The 9,652-nt window shown below is 45.6% G+C and overlaps 1 protein-coding gene across 5 annotated transcripts in view; it reads right to left on the bottom strand.

Moving 5' to 3' along the window:
• Positions 1-6,689, bottom strand: part of POMGNT2 (protein O-linked mannose N-acetylglucosaminyltransferase 2 (beta 1,4-)) — a 33,768-nt gene extending 27,079 nt beyond the window's left edge. For 3 of the 5 annotated variants that reach the window (XM_069770418.1, XM_069770427.1, XM_069770433.1), the window contains exons 1-2: positions 6,418-6,689; positions 3,963-4,093 (exon numbers count right to left, since the gene is read on the bottom strand). The gene's annotated coding sequence lies outside the window, so the exon portion shown is untranslated. Of the gene's footprint in view, positions 1-3,349; positions 3,435-3,962; positions 4,094-6,417 lie in introns of all 5 variants that reach the window. The other 2 variants (XM_069770452.1, XM_069770472.1) reach the window with 2 other exon arrangements.
• Between the last annotated feature and the right edge of the window lie 2,963 nt (positions 6,690-9,652).

The following is a 9,652-nucleotide window of genomic DNA, read 5'->3' on the forward strand; positions in this document are numbered from 1 at the left end:
CATATCCATCCATTAAAAAAACCCCCAAACTTCTGAAAGAAAAAAAAACCCCAAAACAGCAATGCAGAAAAGCAGAACTTCTGAAGAAGGGAAAAAAAAAAAAATCTGCTACATGCACTGTTTCACCCTTTGTCCTGTCCATGCTGGAAAAGGAGACACACAATAGCTCCAGCACCTCTTGTCCTCACCAGCTTGTCCTGTCATTAATATCAATATATGTATTTCATCCTCCTACTCTAAGAAAAGCCTTCTAATAAAGATGCCACTCCATTAAAAGGCAGTATGTGCTAGTAATAATGGTGCTTTCTAATTGAGAAAACTCTCTCAATGACTCTGAAGCCTGGTCCTGCTCCAGCATCAACATGGTCTCCAGGTACACCAATCCCAAGCAGTTAGCCCTGGGAGTAGCTGCAAACTTGGAGCACTTTCAAGACTCCCTGTTTGCCACCCTTCCTATCTCCCAGTTGCTCTTGTAGGCAGCACAGATTCTGTTTGGGTTCAGCCTGCCTACACACCTCATCAGCCTTTGCAATGGCCCTTTTGTGAGAAACCTTGGATTGCCTTGTATGCTGTCAGCCACACAATCCTGTGAAGGCAGCTGAGACCTGCAGGTCAAACACTGACTCTCCAGGCCTAACCTCAATGCAGGTAAAACTGTCTTTGATACACGTGAAGCTCAAACCACCTTCCAGCAGGCAGAGAGCACAACCCACTCCTGATTCTGGCCTCAAGCCTGCACAAAACACAGTGCTGAGGCAGGGTGAGGGTCAGGACTCTGTGGTACGCTCTGGGAAGTCAGCGCAGACCCATGGCACAAAGCACCAGGTTCAGAGGCAGCTCTGAGGTTAATTCACTGCCAGAAAAACACTGAAGCTGTCACTGTTCTTCAGGTGAGCGTCACCAGCCTGGCCACAGTAGCAGCTCTGCTGGGACAAAAGTGACAGGCCTATGAAATATAAATCAAACCTGTGCAGGCTGTCACTGCTCAAGCGAGACCTTCAGGGACACCATTCCTTGCTCCTGTTCTGCCCCTACCATCAATAGCTGTGTGCAGAAGTACATGTTTTACTCCGTGAAAAGTAACTGTGTAACTGGAAAAAAATACTGTGTATCCTTGTCCTCCCAATTACACATGCTCTGAAGTAAAAGGCATTTAGTCAAATGTATTTTAAATTGATAAAGCAAGTAGATATGAATCTGCATGCTCAAAGGGAATGAAGACAGTAAATAATGTGGTGTTATTTTACCAAACCTTTAACAGGACAGGATAGTGCTTCAAAGTTCTTTAGAAATCTGAGAGCTTCTTTGAATACAAAGCTGTGACCGTGGTAGAAAGCAGATCTACTCCCTGCCAGTGCACAAGCTGCACTCGACAGCTTAGGACTGAAGAAATCTCTCTTCAGGCCACTGTGGCAAAATCAGTTTCCACCAAGAAACTAGACTGAGCCTTTAACAAAGCAGTATTTCTGTATATTATAAATACCTATTTTCCTTCCCCTAAGGAAAGTTCCTTCCACTATGAACTCTCCTTTGCTGTTAAACAAAGTCCACGTATTTCCTGAGTGAGAAACACCTGTGAGGGGGAATACTCCAGTTCACTGGTGGGGAACTGGGCTGCAGTTGTGCTTCACAAACTGCGAGTGGACTGGGTTCCAGAGATTACTAATGAAAAGGGCTTTTTTAGCAATGGCTGATGGCTACTCGCTGACTTCTGAAGAAGCAGTTTATTGTCTCCATCCAATCCATTTTACAATTATCACCTTCAGTGCAGAGAGGAAGCTACTTTTACATCATGGACCTGAGAACAAAAGGCTTACAAAAAAGTAAATTCTCCCTTCCTCCTCAAACTTCAACAAGGAATATCCGATTTTTTACTCTGCCCTTGTCATTTTAAGATAAAAGAAAAAGTCAGTGACATTTTCTAGTTTTGCTGTTGTGCACCAGTGGGGTTTCAAATACTGCAGAGGAACATAATTACATTTACAGACACTTGATTGGAACTTCCATGTTGCAGTGGCACATAATACTCCTTTACAGATAGGAAAAAAAACATTTATCTCAAAATGTATGTTCTGATTAAACTTAAAATGGACACAACCTTTTTAGTAGAGTGCCTTTTGGCATCTAGAAGTTTTTCTATAAATACTAGACTATGATTTTTCAAAACATCAACTCTCTACAGAGAGAAAAATAAACAACTTATTATTTAATTGTTCTCAGCAGATATACTGTAAAACAGAAGGCATAAGAATAATGTATTTAATAAAATTGGTAAAATGTCACCTCCTCCCATTTTGATATTTAATTATAGCTCATTAGAAAAGCAAAAATACAGCAAATCAAAGTCCAAGAATCAGCTGTTTATTTATTTATAGGCATTTATATAGCGCCTCTCACCATAGCAACCAGGAACCTTTTTTTCTTCTTGTTCAAAGGAAAAGTTGTAATTTTGAAATGTGATCCTTTGATGTTACAGTGCAAGTAGGTACTTACATCCTATGCTGCAAATACTTCGGCAGGTGCTTAAAGTACATGAATAGACCTAAGTCAGAGGCATGGTGAAAGAGACAGAAACAGAGAAAGGAAAAAAGAAAGGAAAGGAACCAAGAAGCAAGTGAGAATGAGGGAAAGAGTAAAGGGCTTTCCTATGAAAATTCACGGTGCACTGGGTCCTACTATAAGCCGTGATCTCCCTGGTGCTTTTTTCCTGTAATAGTGACTGGTTCATGGAGCACAGTTCAATTAATCAAAAGCAATCAACAAGTTCCCAATTTATGCCAAGGACACCGGTGAATATTCTTCAGCAAGGATTTCTAAGAGGACAGTAGCTTACAAATGAGGCAGCAGAGGGCTGCCTCTCTTTTGAGAGCAGAGAAGTCAGGAACCTCACTTTGACTGCTACTCTCTTCTGATCCCCCAGCAATTAGCCATTATCAAATTCCCATAGAATTAATAGACCTTTTTTAAAAATGCCATCTGCTCACAAAACATCAAAGAAATGAGTAAATTAGAACATTGCTCCTGCATACACCATTATAGAATGAATTACTAGGTCTGTCATGCAATTGCAGTTTCCCCACGATCCTCCTGGTGTGCACAAGCACACAACTACTTTTCAGACCCTCAGAAAGAGATTGTTTTTATACTATTTCATCTGGTTGCTTCCCACCACCATACAGATTATACACATACATGCACAATGTAGTACTTCAGATCCTTTTAAAAGCTAATGAACTTCTAATGGGGACTGAAAGAAAAAAAGCAGAGATCTTTTGCCTATTGTCACTTTGTTATATAAGAGATCTTATAATCAAGATTTCCTCACGATACAGGTATATAAAGTTATTACCTTCAATTCTGCATTTAGTTTGATCCTATCTTCTTCATAAACCAATACTGTCCAAAGCAATTAAATAAGGAGTGTTCAGTTGTTCCTAAATGAAACACATAAATCTTTACACAAGACTAGTGGTTATTTCGTAGTCTTTTTTTTAAGCTGTATTCTAAATAGGGCAGAAGCTGCTTGTATGACAGCAGGAAAAGTGACAAGTTCCTTATCTGGAGAAGCACCAGCTGGCACTGTTATCAGAGCAGACCAGCTCTTTTAAAGTGGACTGATGAAGCCATTTTTAAAAACACCTAATAACGTCACAGAGGAGAATCTGATCTCTGCAAAGGTGAGCTGCACAGCTCGATACTCCTGGGAGGCAGCTAATGAAACTGAAGCTTGTCAAGACACAGACTGCGTCCAGTAATTGGGTTTGAAAACTCACAGTTTAAATTCCACCACGCTGAGTTCAATGCCCCGCTCGCAGCTTGCTCCAAATGCAGGCAGAGCCGAGGGCTGTCTAGCGTGACCAAATGTGAGTGGCCGCCTTTCCACTGTCTGTGTCACCAGGCCCAGTCTGCGTACTTGGAGGGCAAAGAAAGAAACCTACTTTCTTCCAGCACCTCACACCTACCAGTTCACTTCCAGGACAGGGAGAGACAGTTGCAGGGGGAAGAAGGCAGAACAGTGTCAGAGCAGGTGGTGTGCTGATGGAGGAGGAGGGAACACATCCTACCACAGAAGGTGAAAGAAAGGGGTCAAGACCTAAAAGGAGAAGGAAAAGGGTCCCATGTCATGCATTTATCCAGCACAGCAGAACCACCAACGAATGCTAACCCCCAGTCACCACTCCTGTGCCGACTGTGCAAAGTCCCTTAGGAACAGCCACTTGCTTCCCCAGGAAGGTTGCCAGCAAAACAGGGGAAGTGTGACCCATTTTCCCTGAAACTCCACTTACCCTTCCCAGACCACTCCTCCCTGAGCTTTATGGGCCCATAGACCCATTTGACTCCTCGATCTGAACCACAAAACTGAAGTCTGCCACCATCTTGGATAACAACCAAAGAAATTACTGTCCCACAGTCTGAGGAGGCAAAATTTTGTCTGTACAGCTAAGAACCTCTGATCTGGTTCTAGCTCTTTGGTTTAACGCTCTCCTTTGCGCCACCTTCTTTTTCATGATTCTTCCTGCCTCCCACTACTTCCGAGAAAAATCTGCTCCTTCACATCCTAAATATGCTCCAGTTGGAAAAGCCATTTTAAATGGAAAGCAGGTTCTTCTGCGGAGAGAAATCATCTATGGCTTTATCTATTTGAATAAAACAATAGTTTTACTAGTGGAGGATCCCTAAGCCTCTATGTTTTAAAACACCTCCTAAAGACCTTGCTGTGTCAGAGCACAGGCCAGATATAAACCTGTTAAAAACTCTGGGGAACGGTAACTGAATGTGGGCTGCTGTCACAGGGAACTGTTTAAACCAACAGCACTTACTGAAGACTTTAAAGCAACAATTTTTAAGAGAAGGGGATGAGAATAAGGGGAATGAGAATACCCAATTTACAGATGGTTGAAGCAAACCTCAGCAAGTCCACAGGGAGATGGGACTCAGGAGACTGGAAATTTAACTGGAAAAAGATTTCCATATAGTCGATCCATTTTGTACATTGCTTAACAGAGAACGGGCTCTAGGTAATTAGTCCCAAAACATTAACCAGGTACCTAGAGTGCATGTTCAAGGCACAATTCACAAGTGTTGGAAGCTGAACTCCAGTTTTGATGACAGCTAATTAAAACACAAAAGTGAGACTCCAAGTAAAACTGCCACCTTGCAAGCATAAGCCGTTCAAAATGCACTCTTGCAGAAAAGCAGACTGCAAAGCAGGTTTCCTGTATCTAGTTCACACATTTGGTATCTACCACGTTTTTGAAAATGACATTGCAAAAAAAACCAAAAAACCAAAACGCCCTGTCTTACCACTGATGTGTTTAGCATACGTCAGATTTGTTTGGGGGAGAAGGTCCTCCCAGAGAATAAGAGCTCTTCCGGTTCTCAGCTAAGTCAAGGCTTGAGCTAACAAGCCAATCTATCGGTTAAACTGTTTTGAGATCGCTACTAAAAGAAGCCATTACTGTTTTATTACCAAAGTCTACAGATTCTCCTGAATCAGCAGTCACCGTTTAAAAGTCAGCATTTGTCAATAGTTATCCAACTATGGTATTGGTGTGAGAACACCAATATGTTCCCTCGCCTTTACCAGTTGTTCAGATACAGTCATAATTCTCATCACCAGAGAAGAGTGTGCCTCTTCTTTTTTTCTTTCCCCAAAGCAGTGGCCATTATTTTAATAACCCATTTAAACATTGGGTTAATCGAGAGGGGGTGGAAGAAAGCAAGGGGACACAAGCAGACCAGTAAGCCTGACCTCTGAGTAGGCATGTGCAACCCACCCACCCAGAGCTGACATACACAAGAGAAACTTTTCCACCATGCTTAGTCAGCACACAATAATTAAAAGGGGGCAGGATGGGATAAACTCAGCATCTGTATCCACCGGGGCCAAACTCACAAGGACTGCTAAGCTTTCAACGCTGAAGACAGGTGTCATGGGGGGTTCCCAAGGCACTCTGCCGTCAAGAAAAATCGTCAGGAGAACATAATTACATCTTTGCTTGCCCTGGCAGGCTTTAAACCTGCAGCGTCTTTGACCTCTAGGGAGGTTATTAGAGTTTTAATTGAACCGCTTTTCTGTGGTGCAGGCAGCTGCCTCCAAGAGCTAACCCTCACAGCGTCGCCTGCCCCTGCTACCGGGCCGGACCGCCTTCGCTCCCCGGCTTCGGAGAAGAACGGTTTCCACATCCCAGGTGTCAGCTCCGCTCGGTGCAATCCTGGCGGGTTTCCGTGGGTTATCCCACCCCCCCCGCCCCGCGCCTCCCCGCTGTGGAGTCGCCGCCGACCACGACCGACATCGCCCCGGTGCCCCCGCCTCCCCTTCACCCGCTTTCCCCTCAGAAAAGAGGCGGCAGCCGCCGGCCCCCGCGAACCGCCCCCGCCCCACGGCCGCCCCGCGGCCGCCCCGCGCCGCCTCACCTGCCGCCCGCGGCGCCAACGGCAGTAACCGCCCCTTCGGCCCGGCCCGGCCCCGCCGCCCCTACCGCCTCCTCACGGCCTCCCCGCCCGCGGCGGGCGGCGCCGCCACCTCCTCGCAGGCGGGCGCTGTCCGCCGAGGGGCCGTGGCGGCGGCGGCGGCGGGGCGGGGCGGGGCGGCACCGCCTCCCCCGCGCTCCCGGCGGCGGCGGCGGCGAGTGGTGGTGACGGGGAGGGGGGCGGGCGGCCCCTCGCCCGCCGTGCTCGGGAGAGCGGCGGCCGCTGCGCGTGCTCAGTGCCGGGCGCCGCGAAAGGCATTCTGGGGGGTGTAGTGTGCGGGCGCCTGGGTGCCGCATCTCCCGAGGGCGGGCTTCCTGTCGGGGTTTGCCGTACAGACCCTCCAGGCGGTCCCAGCCAGCCCTGCTCCCACCTCTGCCCGGTGGTTTCCCCTCACGGCTTTCTCCCCAGGCTGCCCAGCCCTTGCCTCCCAGTCCAGTCCATTTTCTTAACCCCTCTACTTCTCCCAGTCGTCTGCATTGCTCACCCCCGCTCCTCATCTCTTCCCCCAGTCTCCTTTAGCCTGCACTTCGCTCTTCTGCTGTCCTCCCACACCGACCTTCCCCTGTCCCTCAGGGCCCCTCCCTGACCCTTGGCTTTCCTCTGCCCAAGAGCCTCCTTGCTTGCTGCCCACGCTCCCTGGCCTCTTGATTTCTTCCACTCAGAATACACGTGCTAAAGCGGAGGGCAACCATCCTGATTATGAGTACGTGGCTTCTAATCTACCAGAAAAAACAGGCAGACAGCGTGCACCTGCACCTTTTCCAGAGGAAGGTTCCTTCCCACCAGGGAAAGCATGACAGCAGCGGCAGGTCACGTTCACGTGGCGGGGTTTGGTAAGGTCAGACTTTGTTGTCCGAAAAGTGCATTCGCCACCCGGTGTGCAATGAGCCAATAATCATACGCTCAGGAGAGACACTATTTATTTCATATTTGCGCAAAGATGAGTGCCAGGTGGTAATACCACAAAGCTAGCACACCCTGCAGTTAAACACACAAGCAATTTATGCAGTTCTAGATGCACCCACTTGTTTCCAAAGTCCTTCCCCAAAATCATTATTGGGAGTCACTTATCTGCCACCATTTCTATTGGGCTAAGGTTTTCTCTGCTTTGAATTAAAAGTACAGTGTTATTTTATTCCACAGCGCATGCTCAAACAGTGTGTGGGGGGGGTAAGTCTTTTAGGTGTTGAATTGAGTGGGTGGTCGTGATTTCCCCCTGCCGCCTTCACCTTTTGCCTTCAGTGCCTTCTGGAGCAGGATGTTTCCTTTTTATCAGTCTTTAGTTCCTTCTTCAAGGGTATAGTCCCTGGCAAAGCCTGCATCGTTTATAGAAAGTAACCAGGCCTACATAGTGAAACTATTGAGTAATGGTCCTCCTTAAAGGACAATGGATCATGTTTAACCCTAAATTGAGCAGTATCACCACAGCTAGGCTGTAACTCAGACGTATGAGTACCACTTAACCAGAGCAATCCTGAGATTATTACAGCTTGAATAAATCACCAAGAACATGCTGAGTCTGATACAAGAGGTCGAATCGAATAAGCACATGGACACGTGTGTGTACGGCACCTCTGCTTGACCCAGCCTCTCCCAAAGTCAACAGGGCTTTTGTCATTCACTTCACTGAGGCTTTTGATTTCTCATGGGAGCTTTCCATTTCCACACCCACGCAGTGCTCTCAGTCAATGAGAAGGACAATTAGTGGTTTGGTAGCATTAGCTACCATTTTGTAGCACATTAGCTGGTGTTTGTATGCATAATTAAATGCTCCCAGAGTGACAGGATTGCTAAACATGCGTGCAGGAAATGAATGTAAAACTTTAACCGTTGAAATGTTTGCCCCTGAAAAGCTGATAGACATTTGGGGGAAATCAAATTTAATGGCTTAGTACTCCTTCCTCCAGCCTCTTTTTCTGTCTTGCAGATTTTGTAGCTAATGATCTGAAGAACTAACTTGTGTTATAAGAGATACACAAGAGAACTGAGGGTTTTCAGAAATGCTCGTTGCTACTCTAAGCTTAATTTCATTACTGTCTCTATGAATTTTAGTGCTGAGCTCCCATGGACTGATAAGGCAAATGTCAGGCTTCTGAGATTCGTTTTCCAGAGTTTGTTCAAGAACTATTACACTAATAAAATCCATTGCAATAGATCCCATCTACTCTATTTCTCATTAGGTTTGTGACTTATGCTCCAGTCTTAGAGAGACTTCAGAATGCTGGACCCACATCCTTATAACTAGAGCAACGATGCAAAATAATCATCATAGTCACCATTTTCATTAACATTTGTTGGAATAAAAAGTCACTATTTATTTCAACAATGCTTAGAGATCTCTATTAATTTTCCTAAAGCATTTGTGAGTAGCAATCTTGACTAAGATTTCATGAATACCTGTTTGCGTATTCACATAAATGTCATCTGCTGTGCTACTTTTCCTCCTTGTAATGAAATATTTAATGAACCAGTCAAAAAGCCAGAGATTATAGTAATTTGAATTAAGTGGCCAGTCACGTATCACAGACAATGAATGGCCAAAGACACAGACATAATCGTTCAACAAAAAAAGAACACCCATAAGCTGAAATGTCTTTCTATGAAATATTCATAGCATTGTGGTGATTTATTGTCATGTCTGCTTCAGAATGACCTGCAGTGGGAAAAGAGCATAATCTGATAAACTTTTCATGCAAAATAGTTCATTTGTTACTCCTGGAGTAACAAGTTTGTAGACCCATATCTGTTTAAGTCTACTGCCTGTAAAGGGTAGGGAAGTGTTTTCCTTAATACAAGGTTTTACAGGGGATACCTAGTGAAAGCAGTGTGAATATGCTAATGGCAGAGACAGTCACTTCAGGTGCCCAGACCTAGGTGCCTAGTGCCATTTTAGACAGTTTAGGTTGCCCAAGATGTCTGCACAAGGCTGGTAGATACAACATGGGACCTAGAAGACACTCTCAACCTGTGTAATGGCAGCTAGAGGCCTGGCCTGAACTTGAGTTTCAACGTGGTACCACACACTTAAGTTTCCCAAATCACTTCCAGAGGGACTGTTCAGGGAATAAATCACAGAGAGATTTTAGAGACAAGGGCAGACGATGGCCTCACAGTTAGGAGCTAGAACAGTTGAGCCACCTTTTACAGTAGACAGAGCTGTATGTCCAACCGCAAGCAA

Source organism: Haliaeetus albicilla, chromosome 2 (genome assembly GCF_947461875.1).
Source record: "Haliaeetus albicilla chromosome 2, bHalAlb1.1, whole genome shotgun sequence".
In the NCBI taxonomy this organism is placed as follows: domain Eukaryota; kingdom Metazoa; phylum Chordata; class Aves; order Accipitriformes; family Accipitridae; genus Haliaeetus; species Haliaeetus albicilla.